Consider the following 15,416-nt stretch of genomic DNA (forward strand, 5'->3'; position numbering starts at 1 on the left):
GTGTAGGCTTGAGGAGGAGAAGATCTCCATTAAAGTTGCAAAAATTGCAAAAAAAATTACAGAGAAAAAATAATTTCATTTTTTTAACTGTAGAAATTGGGTTATACACTCATGCGATGGGTAATACAATCAAGGCAGAGGTTTATATAATTTTCTTTCTGTAGGAGTATTATGAAATAATAAACAAGTTGCCTTTACAGATATAGCAACATACAAAGTTCATTTACATAGGCATGATGAAATGCAGTATATAAAGTTATAAATGTAAACAGGATTTATTTACATTATACTAAGATAGGACAGCTGAAGATTTGGGGTTTGTTATAGTCTAGAGGTCTGAGAGAGAGAGAGAGAAAGTTAGTCAGGGTGTGAACAAGAACAGAGTCAGGAGGAGAAGAGTTTAGGTGTTGTTTTAGATTGTTCTTAAAGCTAGATGCACAGCTGTCCTGTTATAGTAGGATAGGGATGGAGTTCCACTGTTTGGTGACATAGGACAAGTATAGTGAGCCCTCCAGCTGTATTACAGGATTTGGAAGATATTAGTAGGCTGTGATTACCTGAGCAAAGGCAGCATGATGGGGAGTAGTGCTTGAGAATGTTAGAGCGTGTGTGTGTGTGTGTGTGTGTGTGTGTGTGTGTGTGTGTGTGGTTTGTGTATTATTTTGTAGGCAATTTGAAGATGAGTGAATGTAAAGTGATTAGGTAGCTATAGCCAGCTGAGCTTCTTTAGTGTTGAGCAGTGGTGTGTACAGCATGTCATGCTGATTATCTATCATCCCAGGTTTTCTACTGTGAGAGGATGAATGAACATCTCTCTTAAATTTGATATGGTATAATTCAGATTCCAGGTTAGTTGACCAATTCCTTCGAATATGTTCTAAAAGTGGAGGTGAATTACTGATATCTGCTACACAGCTTTAGGGTTTCCTGCCTAATTTCTGTTATTTATTTATTTATTTTTTTCTTGCAAAATGTGATGGACTTACATCAGTGCTGGATCATCGAAACTGTTTTTTGAGTGACTGACATCAGAAATTAGAACTAGCTCATTGCATTTGACAGATAATTCTATCAAATTATTCTTAGGTTATTTTCATTACATGTCATCATTTGGGACACTTCTTTGATTCAGTTTTCCAACTCACTGTGATCACCTAAAATCTGTTGGTGAAAGCAATATCATAAGTTGACAATTTTTTGACTGTTTTTGTTAATTAACTAATTTTAGTTTAGGTATTTGCATGGGATTAGTTTTAGCCCAATGCCATTATTTGTTGAGTTCTTTCCAGACTAGATGGTAAAGCCAAGAATATGGCTCCCATAGAGGCTTTTGATCAGTTGGACTCTCTTTAAGTGTGCCTAAGATCTATTGAGATTGAGGACTGATGTTATGGAGAAGAATTTAACAACCTCATATGTATGTCCTAATCTAAATTTGGAACAAAACTGGTACTTTATTGTCATTTTGTAAGACAAACTTAAATGTAATGATCATTATTCATTGTATGAATCAGAAATGCCACAAAAGAAGACATAATTTCTGTCCTCTTGAGATTTGCATGGTTTCAGAGCAAGTGATAATACTTTTTCAGACTGTCCACAATTTGTACAGCCTAGCCTGTTTGGCAACTCAAAAAGTTTCTTTTGCATCATAGTGTAAGGCTGTCACTTGAATTTTGTTTCAACAGTAAGTTTATTCAACTAATGCTCAAGTCTCATTAACTTTAAGTGGTTACAGTGACGGTCTTATACATTAACTCTCTGACAGGTACTGGTGTGGATGTAATCCTAATGAATATAAGAACGTCATGAACAAGGCTCTTTTTTCACAAGACAACCTGTAGACTGGAATACAGAATAATAACTTGGTAGCTTTTGCATGAGTTGTCTTCTAGATGCCGTGTTCCTGCTAAGGTATTTTTTATCATTATTTAAAGAGGCCATACTCATATCTGCTCTTAAGAAGCTATATTTGAAACAACATATTGTGGAGAACTATGTTTCTGTTGCTAGACTTCCCTATTTGGTAAGACTGTGCAGAAGGCTGTACACATACAGCTTGAATCTTATTTAATAATTTACTCCATCACTTTCCTCCCTGGTTCCCATCCCATCATCTGCTCTCACCTACCTCAAACATCCTTTCTGCAGATAAATGGTTGCAATTCATTTTGACCGATGTTTGTCTGACATAATGAAATGCAGGTTCTTTTATGCAAATGTATGTTTTATTAAACTTCCATTTTGCCGAAACAAGTAAGTGGGTTTGTATTAGGCATGTGTGCCATTATTTGCAGGTTAGAGTTGTAGTACGAGTTAGGTAAGGGGATATAATTGGTGTTAGTGCAAGTGTTTGCATGTTTGAGTAAGATTAAGATTAAGGGTTAGATAAGGGGATATATCTAGAATTTTGCGTGTGTGTGTGTGTGCCTGTTGTTTATAGTGATAGTGTTATGGAAAGGATATTTTTAACTAAGGTGTAGGGTTAGAGTTAGGGTATCCTGTATTAATAAGTATCTACTGTTTTTTTCACACTTTATCATATGAAGTGTTCACAATGTATGATCTTGGCTGCTCATGTTTCCTCAAAACATCTATGTCAGGTTGCTTTTCATAGCAGCTTTGTTGAATTATCATCTTATCTCCTTCTCTCAAATCAGAAATAGGCTTGACATGTCTATTGGAGTAGAACTTTCAACTTGACTAAGCCTGTTTCAATTTCTTTTGCAAATGATTTTGAATATTATTAGTCAGCAAATAAGCAGATGCTGGACTCATTTCAATTAACATATGGCCCATTAGTGTTGTTTTGTCTTTTCGGCTTTTCCCGGTTAGGGGTCGCCACAGCAGAACGTGTGCTAATGATTGGCAGTAGATATTTATGGTGCCGAGTTACCAGCCCGATGCCCAACCTTCAGCGAAGGCAGGCCCATTCACGCATGTCTTTTGAAGGCCACTCGACCACTGGGAGGACATGCAGACTCCACACAGAAGGCATTCCAGCTGAGAATCGAACAGGTGAACCTCTTGCTGTGAAGCAACAATGCTACCGCTGTACCACCGTGGCTTCTATATGGCCCATTAGTGTACAGATGATAAACACCTTGCACTCTAGTATTTATGTATTGCAGCAAGGTTGATGTTCCATATAACAATAACTGTTATTGCTTTGTCACATCTTCAGTTGTTGTTTAACACTTTATACTGCTTTTACAACTTGTCCATTTGGCTGTATGGGTTTAGATTAAATGTAACATGCACAATGCTAATATGCACTGGACCATTATATGACATGACAAAATCTGGAACATCATGTCTGAAAATATAGCTTTTCGGTATATTGATTACACATTGATTTACAGTGTCACAAGTTCAGAAAATGGTGAATAATTGTCATCAGAAGCCATGTATACCATGTTTTGATATTAGAACAGATCTGCATAGCCCCTCTCCATGGTCTGCTGGAGCTATGTACAATAGTATTGCTTTTCTTGAACGAATATTGTGATAAGCCATTGTACTTAGTACATTTTGAGCTATGTCTTCTATATGCACAGCTGTTCTCAGCCAAAATAACATACTGAATGTGGTTTCTTTATTCTTTTACTATGTCCAAATAAGACTCACACATGCTTTCCAACATTAGTTTTCAATTGGTTTTGTACTAAAAATTTACCTGCTTTGAGAAGCAAGCATTCTATACAGCTAATATCTTCTTTGAATTGAAAGTAATGTCAAATGTATTTCCTTATGGAATAATTTATCCTGGCTCTACTTTTTTTTTTTTGCAACATTTTTGAGCATGTTAATTGCTAGAGCCTATGCACTATACCTCTAGAACTTTTATTGCATTTTTTCTGTCTTGGACAATTACATTACGATGCAATGCAATTTATTTCTACTTCATCTATGAGCAGTTTGTATTTCTAGTCTTGTAAGTATAAAAAACATTACACATGTATTATGTGCAGCTAACTTGTTGGTTTATGATTCATTACTTAGGCATATCTCTGTAAAAGCAATAGCATTCTCTGTAGACTAGGTGGTACCTTGGCTTATACAACTTCTTGAATGCATTCTGTTATGGCTTATGGTCTCTTTCTTTCCATAAATATATGGAAGAAACTTCTTATATACTATTACTCAAAACTCTTCTATCTGATGATCTGTTTTTGATAGTAACTAAATCCTCTTGAGCCATCAGTAAGTGATTTATCTTCTTGCAAATCATTGCAACAGTTCCATTTTGACTTTCATCAACTTATGTAATTGACTTATTTACATCAACATACATCAGGATAGGTGCTGTAGTTATTATCTTTTTGAGCAATTCAAAAGCCATTTCTCTGTATACATTCTAATTAAAAGCTACATACTACTCAACAATTTTCCTTAATGGTACACTTATTTCAGACATAATCTGAATATACTTTATCATATATATATATATATATATATATATATATTTATATATATATATATATGATGATCAGAAATTTCATAAGTAGTTGCTTATCCTATTGTTCTGATATTCAGACATGACCCATATAGCTACTTTTGTATCTCTGATTTAACACTTACATTTGCTCACCTTGAAGTTATATTGTCTGATTGTGAGTCAGTCTCTGTTTGTGATCTTTTCTGGTCATACTTCACGCCCCAGTAAAATATCAGTAATGTTAACAACACCTTTTTAAATTAACTAACTGTACTGAACACTTCGGAAAAACAAAAATAAATAACAAACTCTAATGAAATGGGAAACTACAGAATTTCAAATTTGTAACCACTTAGGTCGGGTTTTGTTCTCAAAAATCACATTTAAAAGTCCTGACAAGCCATTATTGATAAAATGTCATGTTTAATCATAGCCTCACCTCAGGCTTTGTGCCCACTGAGTGATGCACAGCTACAGTTATCCCACTCCACAAGGGGGGAATCCACCTTGGATCCTGGGAACTACCACCCCATCAATCTGATGAGTCTGATCTGCAAGGCCATGGAATGTATTATCATGGAACTTATAAACAAAGACATTGGCAGCCTTCAAAGACTGATCCCACCCAGTTTGGGTTCGTGAAGGGCTGATCTTGTTTCCTGAACCTGACTGACTTTTTTGAATCAGTCTCCAGACCTGTGGACGAGGGTAAGGTGGTCCACACAACCTATCTGGACCTGACCAAGGCCTTCAACACCATCCCCCACTCTGGAATCACAGATAAACTTACTAAGCTGGGCATTAATCCTTCAAAGACTGATCCCACCCAGTTTGGGTTTGTGAAGGGCCGATCTTGTTTCCTGAACCTGACTGACTTTTTTGAATCAGTCTCCAGACCTGTGGACAAGGGTAAGGTGGTCCACACAACCTATCTGGACCTGGCCAAGGCCTTCAACACCATCCCCCACTCTGGAATCACAGATAAACATACTAAGCTGGGCATTAATCCCTACATCACTCGTTGGATTGCCAACTGGCTTACTGACAGAACCCACACTGTAAAAGTAGCCGAATCCAAATCCAGCTCCAGACAAGTGACAAGTGGAGTACCTCAGGGTTCAGTCCTGGGACCGCTCTTGTTTGGCATCTACTTCTCTGAAGTACAGGCCAACACTAAGGGACTCTGGCTAACAAATTTCGCAGATGATTGCAAACTGGGAGCCATTATTGAATCCCGAAATGATGTGGATATTCTACAAAAGAGCCTTACAAAAACAGATGCTTGGTGCCAGAGCCATGGAATGTATAGCTCAATGCCAAGAAATGTATAATTATCCCCTTTGGGAAAAAACATGCACCCATGAATTACCACATAGGTGGCAGTACACTAAACACCGAAAGTGTGATAAGAGACTTAGGGACACAGGTGGACAGTGGTCTCATCTTCAATAACCACATCGCCACAACAGTCAGGAAATCCATCTATGTGGCACACCTTATCACTAAGGGCTTTTCATCCAGAAAAAAGGAGGTCATTGTCCCACTGTACTCATCCCTTATTAGACCCATTATAGAATACAACGCCCCATTTGGTATGTACCTCTCAAGACATCTGCAACAACTGGAAAGGCCACAGAAATACCTCACTAAAAGAATCACAGGCCTAAAGCAGATGCCCTATGCTGACTGTCTAAAAATACTCCAGCTATACTCTGTCGCATATCGTCTACTCAGAGGTGATCTCTGCTTAACATACAAGGCCATGTCAAATCCAGAGCTGTTGGACATGCTACATTTAAAGAAATCCCAATCCCTCAGAGCCACATGCTCCAGGGATCTAAACCTTGTCATCACAATGAACAAAATATGCTGGAGGGATAGGTTCCTGACCTAGAGACTCACCAGAATCTGAAACAGACTGCCCATACATGTCAAGCAGAGTGCCTCTTTGGCCCTTTTCAAAAGGATCCTTGACGATTGGATGGGAGATAGGAAATTCACCCCAGGGATCATGTCAGTCATCCTGCTAGAGAGGGGTCCAGGGAAGTAAATATTGTGGGAAGAAATAGCCAGGGAATTGTTATGGCTAGGCTTGTATAGGCTGTAGGGCCAATAGCCTAGTACCAACCTATGAACCTATAAACCTATAAGTCTATTCATATCACTACCCGTAATACCCTGTTTAAACCAATGTAGATTTTATTCTTCTATAGATCTTCATAAGTTTACTACCTCCCATCCATGCCTCATAGAAGGGAAAACTCTGCAGAAGAAGCAGAAAGGAAGAGAAAATGAAAAGAAAAAATTGACCTATGAACTACATCTAATTGGGACTCAAAACTGCAGCATTTATCTAACTAGCAGCTCTTCCTCTGTTTAAATGTCAGTATAAAGGCATCTACTTTTTTTTACTAATTTCTGCCCTGAACTACTCTTTGTTGTCTTTTCCTCAAATTTTGCCACCTCTGTTATTATTTTCCTAAAATTTTCATAGAGGGGAACATTCTAGGATTTCCAGTGAAAACTAGCTAGCAATAATGTCCAGGTAACTGCTCATTTGTAATCACTCCCAAGAGGAACAACTCCAGTCACAAAAAATAAAATAAAATAAATAATTAAATAAATAAATAAATAAAAATTCTATCTGTTGCTGCAGTTAATACATTTTGAAGCTCCTTATTCTCCATTTCTCACTGTGGACATGTCCAGAAAATATGGTCTTTTCCTCCCAGCATTCACCAGTTTGCATCTCCAACACTTATCAGTTTTATGTGAAAAAAAAATGCTGAAGTCTTGAGAGATCATAAAATAAGAATGCAAACATTTCTAGGTACATTTTGGGAACCTGGTTGATTTTGTAGCATACTGCGTCATAATACATACCCTAGATTCAGTAAACTTCTGTGCAGGAATAGCTTAGTCCTGCACAGAATCGACTGTTAGGAGCAGCACGGCAGCGCGCCATGCATATTAATGAAGGCGTGCTGCCTGAGCTCCTAAATGGACATGGAGCATGGACGAGTGCAGGGGGCATGTCTGAGAGCAGAGCTCTCACAATATACATGCCTCTGCAGTCAAGAACTGCAGTTTAGCTATTACAATGAGCGAGACCGCTCATAGGGGGTTGCATACTCCCAGCAACACCCCCAAGTTTAAAATATATAATAATATAAACAATTTATTTTTTATCAAACAGATAAAATTTAACCATAGGTGTGTGGGTTTGCCCATTGCTTAGCTATGTATAATGTAACTTAAATGGCACAGGAAGATAAATATCAAGATATATACAAATGAAGCAGTATTGCAATAGTGGAGTGGTCAGAGTATTTGCCTTACGAGCAGTCATTCCCAGTTCGAGTCTCACTCCAGTATATTCCATTTTCCATGTCAAATCACTTTATGAACCATATTTATTGTTGTATAACCTACTAAATAACATATATTTGTGAAATGGAGTACTGCATTAAATGCAGATGTGAGGTGTCATTGTAATAATGTTGTAAAATCCACAGATAAACACAACTGCCCCATACAGTATATGTACACATGAATCAGGGATACAATTCAAAAGTATAATGTGCAATGAATGATAAATTCATAGAGTGTCCAAATCCACCACCTTCCCAAGAACCATGTTACATTTCTGTCTAAATTAGTGCGGGGGTAAGCAGGAGTAAGCACTATTAAGCAGTAGTAAGTGGGAGTAAACATATTTAAGCAGTAGTGAGCAGGTTTAAGCCCATTTGTACAGGGATAAGCAATGCACACACAGGTTAAGCAATATTGAAGCTAACTCTCTGTAAGCATATTTAACCAGAAGTTAGCATTGCTTACCTTCGCGCAAACCCACACAAACCCGCTTACAATTGCTTAAAACTGCCTTAATCACTCTGTATCCAACAACTACTGTTCTGCCCAGCAACACAATAAACAGCCCTTGCAGGTCTTGAACCCAGGACCCTGTACACTATAGACCCTGTACACTGTAGTCACAGTAGTTAAAAAAGTAGTTAAAAGTAGTTTGTAAAAGGCAGATCATGTCTCCTAAACCTGATAGACTTCTTTGAAGTGGTCATCAAAGCCGTAGATGAGGGTAAGGTGGTTCCTAGATCTCGCCAAGGCTTTCGACACCATCCCCCACTCTGGAATTATAGATAAACTCACTAAACTAGGTGTAAATCCCTATGTCACAAGATGGGTTGCCAACTGGCTCACTGACAGAACCCACACTGTGAAAGCAGCAGACTCTAAATCCAACTTCAGACCAGTGACAAGTGTAGTACCACAGAGTTCAGTCCTAGGTCCTCTCCTGTTTGGTATCTATTTCGCTGAAGTACAGGCTAACACAGAGGGTCTTTGGCTAACAAAGTTCGCAGATGAATGCAAACTAGGAGCCAATATCAAAACTCCTAACGATGTGGACATCCTACAAAAGGGCCTCACTGAGACAGATGCCTGGTGTCAAAGCCATGGCCTCAAGCTCAGTGCCAAAAAGTGCATTGTCATCCCTTTTGGTAAAAAACTCTGTACCCATGAGCTACCACATAGGTGGTAGTCTACTTAACACCGAAGTGTGATAAGAGACCTTGGGACACAGGTGGACAGTAGTCTCTCCTTTGATAATCACATCACCACAGTAGTCAAGAAATCCTTCTACATGGCACACTGCATCACAAAAGTTTTCTCATTCAGGAAAAAAGAGGTCATTGTTCCCCTCTACTAATCACTCATTAGACCCATTATAGAGTACAATGCCCCTTTTGGTATGTACCTTACAAGACATCTACAACAACTGGAAAGGCCACAGAAATACCTCACAAAGAGGATTACTGGCCTCAAACAGATGTCCAATGCAGACCATCTCAAAAAACTCCAGCTTTACTCTGTCACATATCGCCTACTCAGAGGCGATCTCTGCCTAACATACAAACCTATGTGAAACCCAGAGCTGTTGGACAATGCTCCACTTAAAGAAATCCCAAGCCCTCCGAGCTACATGCTCTAGGGACCTAAACCTTGTCACCACAATAAACAGAACATGCTGGAGGGATAGATTCCTGTCCCAGAGAATTCCCATTCTCTAGAACAAACTACCTATCTATATCAAACAAAGCTCCTCATTAGCACTTTTCAAAAAAAATCTTAATGATTGGATGGGAGATAAGAAATTCACCCCAGGGATCACTTCTGTAGCTCTGCTTGACAGGGGCACAGTAAAATAATTTTCTTGGGTGGCAAAAGCCAGGGTACCATTTGGCAAGACTTATATAGGCCCTAGGGCCAATAGCCTAGTACCTACTTATGAACCTATGAACCAGTAAGCCATCACAGCAGTACATAAGACTGAGGTATCACCAAACAGATCCTCACTACAGTAAAATCAAACTTAACATGTGAAATGAATCTATATACAGTTTTATGTTGTATAGCCTATTACATAACATAAATATATGAACTGGAGTACTGCATTAAGTCCATATGTGAGGTGTCATTGTAATAAAGTGTTGAAATCCCCTAATAAACACAAGGACCCCATTCAGTGTACGTACACATGAATCATGGATACCAAACACATATATAACATGTAATGAATAATAAGTCAATGCCAAACAGTAAATAGTATGCAAATTAAAAATTAAGCAATGCTAAGCATTGCACAGCCCAGATTACTAGGTGTACGCCATGTGTAGGCCAGCTAAATCAGTTTGTCCATTGGTATACACCTTTAAGCAATGCCAACCTTAGGTAAGCAGGTTTGCCCATAGGTTAGCCTTTTCAAAACCATCCAGTCATGGCAAAGTGCAGGAAATCATCCCTATTTAAACCCAACAGGTGGGAATACATCTCATAACTGGTTGCAGCTTCTTCCTGTAGGCATTATGACTGGTATGGGAGAAGGAGTGTGCTTTTGGGCACAGCGCTGGTGCATCCAGGAGTCAAAAGTCATGGCAGGACTACTTGTTAAAGACTATGACCAGAGACTGCTGCAGGGGCAGTACCAGAGTTCCCAATATAAAGCGGAAGCCTGGGACCATCTCGCCCATGACCTCACCAGAGTCACTGGCATACCTTGAACTGGTGAGCAGGTCAGGCATCACTATGCAGACCTGAAGTGGAGAAAGAGGGAGCTGGATCCAAGAGACTAGGTGGACGGGGGATGTCCCAGCCATGTGCAAGTATCAGTCTACTACCTGTTTAATAATTGCCAGCTCATGTATATTAATGGATAGGTATGGCTAAATAATCCTCTTATGTCTTTGATAGCGGTAGATGAGAGGGCTGTGAACCAGGAAGCCCATGCCTGAAAATTGCAGAGGTTGCGTCGTGAGGCAGGTTAGTAATACTCTTGCATGTACTGTCATAAGAAATAAATCTAAATGTAGTAGAAAGTTAATTTCCAGTATAAACCTGTATTGTGTATGGTATGTACTGAATGAACCAGACAATATGGCAGGAAGACTCTCATATAGGTTGTATGTAAATAGAAAATTAACAGCCTGACAATAAAGGTCTAACTGCTGGACTGCTTGTGTTTACTCTGGTATCATATGGCAATGTAGTGTTGCAATCTCTTAATAGTACTGTTGTATTAAGCACTGTTACCCACAATGTGTAGGGATGTCTGTATATGACTGTTGTAATCACAAGAGGTCATATTATACAACTTAGAGAGACTTAGACAGAAAACAGTGAAAAGATAGACGACATAATCCAAATAGCACACTCAACTGAAACGTGAACTGTTGTATTTTTAGCACACACAGCCATGGTTCGAATCCTGGGAGTGGTAGTAAACTGTATGCAGAATCATACCCTACAACTGTACAGATTTGTCCAGAATGTCCAGTTAATTGGCCCATATCCGCTGCCTGTCACCCTGCCCCTGGCAAATAAGTGGGATGATCCCATAAGTTTAGGCAGCAAAGAATGACATACAAATGATCGTCAGACATCATAACTGTCAGAAATATATCTATAAGAACAAACCAGTCACTCTAGCAACTCACTAAAATGTTATGAGAGTAATATGCAAAGTATGTCCCATCTCTACCCCCATGGGTTAATTTGAATATCTATGCATGCTGTTATACCTAATCCTGGAATGTGTTAACTATTACTAGCTCACATATGTTGTAAAACTGAAACACCATAGCACATTTGGGAAGGCTGGTCCCCACCTCTCCCACCTCATCTGGCCATGGCACCGGGCACCAGCATGTCTGGGGCCCACCCTGGGACCTCCTCATCTGCTGGTCCTGCACCACCTTCAGGTGGAACTGCCTCAGAGGGTGGGGCTTGCCCCTCCAGGAGCGGGCATGGACAGGACACTGTCACCCATCGCCAGGTCCAGGGTCTGGTGCATAGCAAGCTCCGCAGGGAGTTTGGAGATCTGCTATGCCAGCTTGAGTGCCACATGGCACAACTAGAGTGTCAGCCTGTCCCTCCTACTCAGCCCCAGCACAGCCACCTTCAGGGCCGTGAGGGTGCAGTGGTGACTGCCCATGGGTGGGGACCTCAGTCCCACTGTTTCCACTAGGGGGTGCATGGGCTTCCGACTTCCAAACATCCCTCACCATCCAAGGTGTTTACCTCCCACATGTGTCATATACCACCCCTGTATGCTGTCTTGTCTGTCTTGTCTGTTATCCTACCCAACCTACCTCCCCAAATATACCTACTATCCCTCTCCAACATCCCACTTTCATCTTAAAAAAAAAAAAAAAAAAAAAAAGGGGCAATCTGTTCCACCCAAAAAAATCTTGCCCCATACATAGCTGTCCATTTTGCACACATGTCCACTGAACACATGTAGTTCGGTCTAATTGGATTCACAACATATTACTTTTGTCCTCACCCCTCTCTCAGGGGTATGAGTGTCCAAATCTACCTCCAAATCAGTGTATATGCACAGCTGTTACTGTAGAAGAAATGGGCAGCTATACACCTACACCCGTCCTGCACATCCCTACCTATTTTCCCTACTGTATTTACCTCTTTGTGCCCCTTTTTCACCAGTTTCTTATCAAACCTTTATCATTTCTTTTAAAGAAATTAGCGCAAGGGGTAAGCAGGAGTAAGCACTTTTAAGCAGCAGTAAGCAGGTTTAAGCTTGTTTGCAAGGGGGTAAGCAATGCCTATAAAAGTGAGAAGCTAAATGAGTATAAGAAACTGTAACCAGAAGTTAGCAGTACTTACCTCCATGCAAACCCTCGCAAACCCACTTACAACTGCTTAAAAGTGCCTTAATCACGTGCACACCATAGCCAAAGTGATTTACCACTAAGCCATGTCAGATATACATAAACCTGATGTTTTCACAAACATATCATCCAGCACAGTCATTCAGCAGTACAGGAAATGTAACAAGCACAACAAACGCCCAGGTATGAGCCAAAAGGATTTTAATAAAACAAATCTGTCAGTAGCACCAAAAACAGCACCCTAGCACCTCAGCTTCACATAAGTCTTCAAGGAGTACTATTTAAAAACAAAAACAGGTCTTAAATGCCCACAGTTGCCATACTTAATCATTAATTAAACAATTACACAATTAACATTCATTAATTAAAAAATTAATTCTTAAAGAAACATTTTTGAAATGTGTCTAGGGGATATACAAGAAAAGTTGCCTGTGTTTGAAAACAAAATTTGTGAACAGAAGCTAAATGAAATAAAAAGAGACTTGAGGGATTATGACAATGGTACAGTCTTCTTTAAACCTACACGGCAATGTCGTGGGTCATGTGTTCATTTCTAAAACCAGGAAATAGCAGGTAAATCAAGAGAGGATGCTTCATTGAGTGATACTAGCAGGTATCTCAGTGATTAGAAGATGACCAGGCTTTTCCAGGTTTACCTGACCCTAAAGACAAACAGTTTATGCAACTGAATTTTCGTCAGCAAAATGGACAAAATTACAACAGAAACAGGAAACAACAGTTCCAAGAACAAGATTGGGACCAACATAAAGAAGGTAAATTTCAGTGTCAATGGAGAAATAATAAAAGGACTAAATGGTTCTAATTTTACTTGTAACAATGTCAGTATTGTTTTAAATTTAACTAATGATGTGTTAGATGAACATTTGTATACAGCTTTACAGTGTGGGCTTAAATTTATCCCAACAGTATTGCCTAGAATACAGTTTTTTTTAAATTGAAATTTTTAAGTTGATTAGAAAAATGCACTTATGGTATTTTTCCATGACTTAGATAAATGTGAAAATTATAGGGTTACTGCTGCTAATGATACATGTGACAGTATGGATGAGGATTATAATGTATTATCTGATGATTATTTTGTTTCTTGCACAGATGAATGTAATGCTTACTGTTTAATAGCTACAACTAGTGTTCAAGTTAGGAGTAACTTCTTACCACCTTTTATACATGAAGGTATTAAAAAGTTTCATTCTATATTAGATTTTGAAATTGAAATGTTATGTAATAATTTTGATAAAAGGAATATTTATTATAACTTGACTAAAAATGAATGGTTGGCGGTTAAATGATTTTCACAACAAAATAATTTTGTGATAAAACCCTCAGACAAGGGTAATAAAGTAGTTGTAATGCACCATTCTCGATAGTAAGATGTGCTACAGGACAATGAAGTATATAGACGTGTGACTTAATGCTGATATAGAGAAAGCAAAAATAGAATATGCTAAGTTGATTAATAAAGGGTTGAGATTGGGTTACTGGACAGAACAAGATGTTGAGAAGAAAGTGCTAAATGAAGATATTGAGCTAACATATTTTTATTGTCAACCGAAAGTACATAAAAGTTTAACAGATCCATCAGGAAGACCAATTGTGTCAGCTAGAAAATATTTTTTTACACAATTTGGGGATAATTTTGTATAAATGTTTGTTGAAAGAAGTCGGAAATCTTCCTTCTTACATTAGAGATTCATTTGACTTTTTGCAAAAAATAAAAAGGATAAGATGGAAAGAAAGAATGTACTGAATAACCACTGATGTAAAGAGCTTATATACTAGCATAAAACATGCTCATGGAATGGAAGCTCTTAGTATCTTCTCAGGTGACAGCACATTAGCACATTATACCATGGATTTAGTCAAACTTGGTTTAGAAAACATTTTTTTCTGTTTTGAAGACACCCTGTACCATCAGTTACAAGGTACAGTGATGGGTGCTTCATTTGCACCCATGTATGCAAACCTGTTTATGGGTAGATTTGAATCAGAATACATATATACAAATTTATTTTTTTCAGAAATATGTAAACGTTTTACTCTAGAAACATAGATGATTTGATTTTTCTTTGCGAAGGTGGTTTAGAACTGGTGAAAGAATTTGTGGCACAAGTGCAAGCAAACAGATTCTCTATACAATTTGATGGACTGAGTTATGGAAATAAAATTTCATTTCTTGATATTTCCTTAGAAGGTGTAGTGGGCAAAGAGATTAAGACAAGCCTGTATAGAAAATTTGGCGTGGTCAATCAGTTTATGATGGGTGATAGTTGTCACCCTAAACAAACATTGAATTCCCTGTCTTAGTGAGAATTTTTAAGGATTTCCAGAATATGCAACAGAGACTACAGTTTTGAGGAAGAATTATCATGTACTGCAAATATGTTTGTGGAAAGAAAATATGATAAATTATTGAGAATAGTGTAAAGAAAATAAGAAGAGTAAGATATGGTAACAGACATGAAAAATATGGGGGGGTGCCTTATGGTGGCAACCAAGATAGTATTAAGAGTTTAGAGAAAAATCATTTTTTTGTAGTTATGACCTATAATACTTTGAGTAAGAATGTTAGAGAAGTAATTAAATGTTACTGGAAGTTTTTGTCTAGATTTCATGAACTGAATGGACTGTTTGAACAAAATTAATGTTTTTTTCATTTCAGAGAGGGAAGAGCTTAAAGGATATGCTGGTGTATACTAAGTTTAAAAAAATGCAAGAGAACTTGTTAATACACGTTCATTTGAAAGGGATGAAAC

The 15,416-nt window shown here is 38.4% G+C and overlaps 1 long non-coding RNA gene across 1 annotated transcript in view; it reads left to right on the forward strand.

The window, feature by feature from the left end:
* Positions 1-1,777: 1,777 nt before the first annotated feature.
* The window catches only part of LOC122814845, a 341,418-nt gene continuing 327,779 nt past the window's right edge, over positions 1,778-15,416 (forward strand). Inside the window, exon 1 of the long non-coding RNA XR_006366911.1 lies at positions 1,778-1,914. This is a non-coding gene — a long non-coding RNA (uncharacterized LOC122814845). The remainder of the gene's footprint in view (positions 1,915-15,416) is intronic.

The sequence above is a fragment of the Protopterus annectens genome, chromosome 11.part0 (genome assembly GCF_019279795.1).
Source record: "Protopterus annectens isolate FY-2018-M chromosome 11.part0, PAN1.0, whole genome shotgun sequence".
Lineage (NCBI taxonomy): Eukaryota > Metazoa > Chordata > Ceratodontiformes > Protopteridae > Protopterus > Protopterus annectens.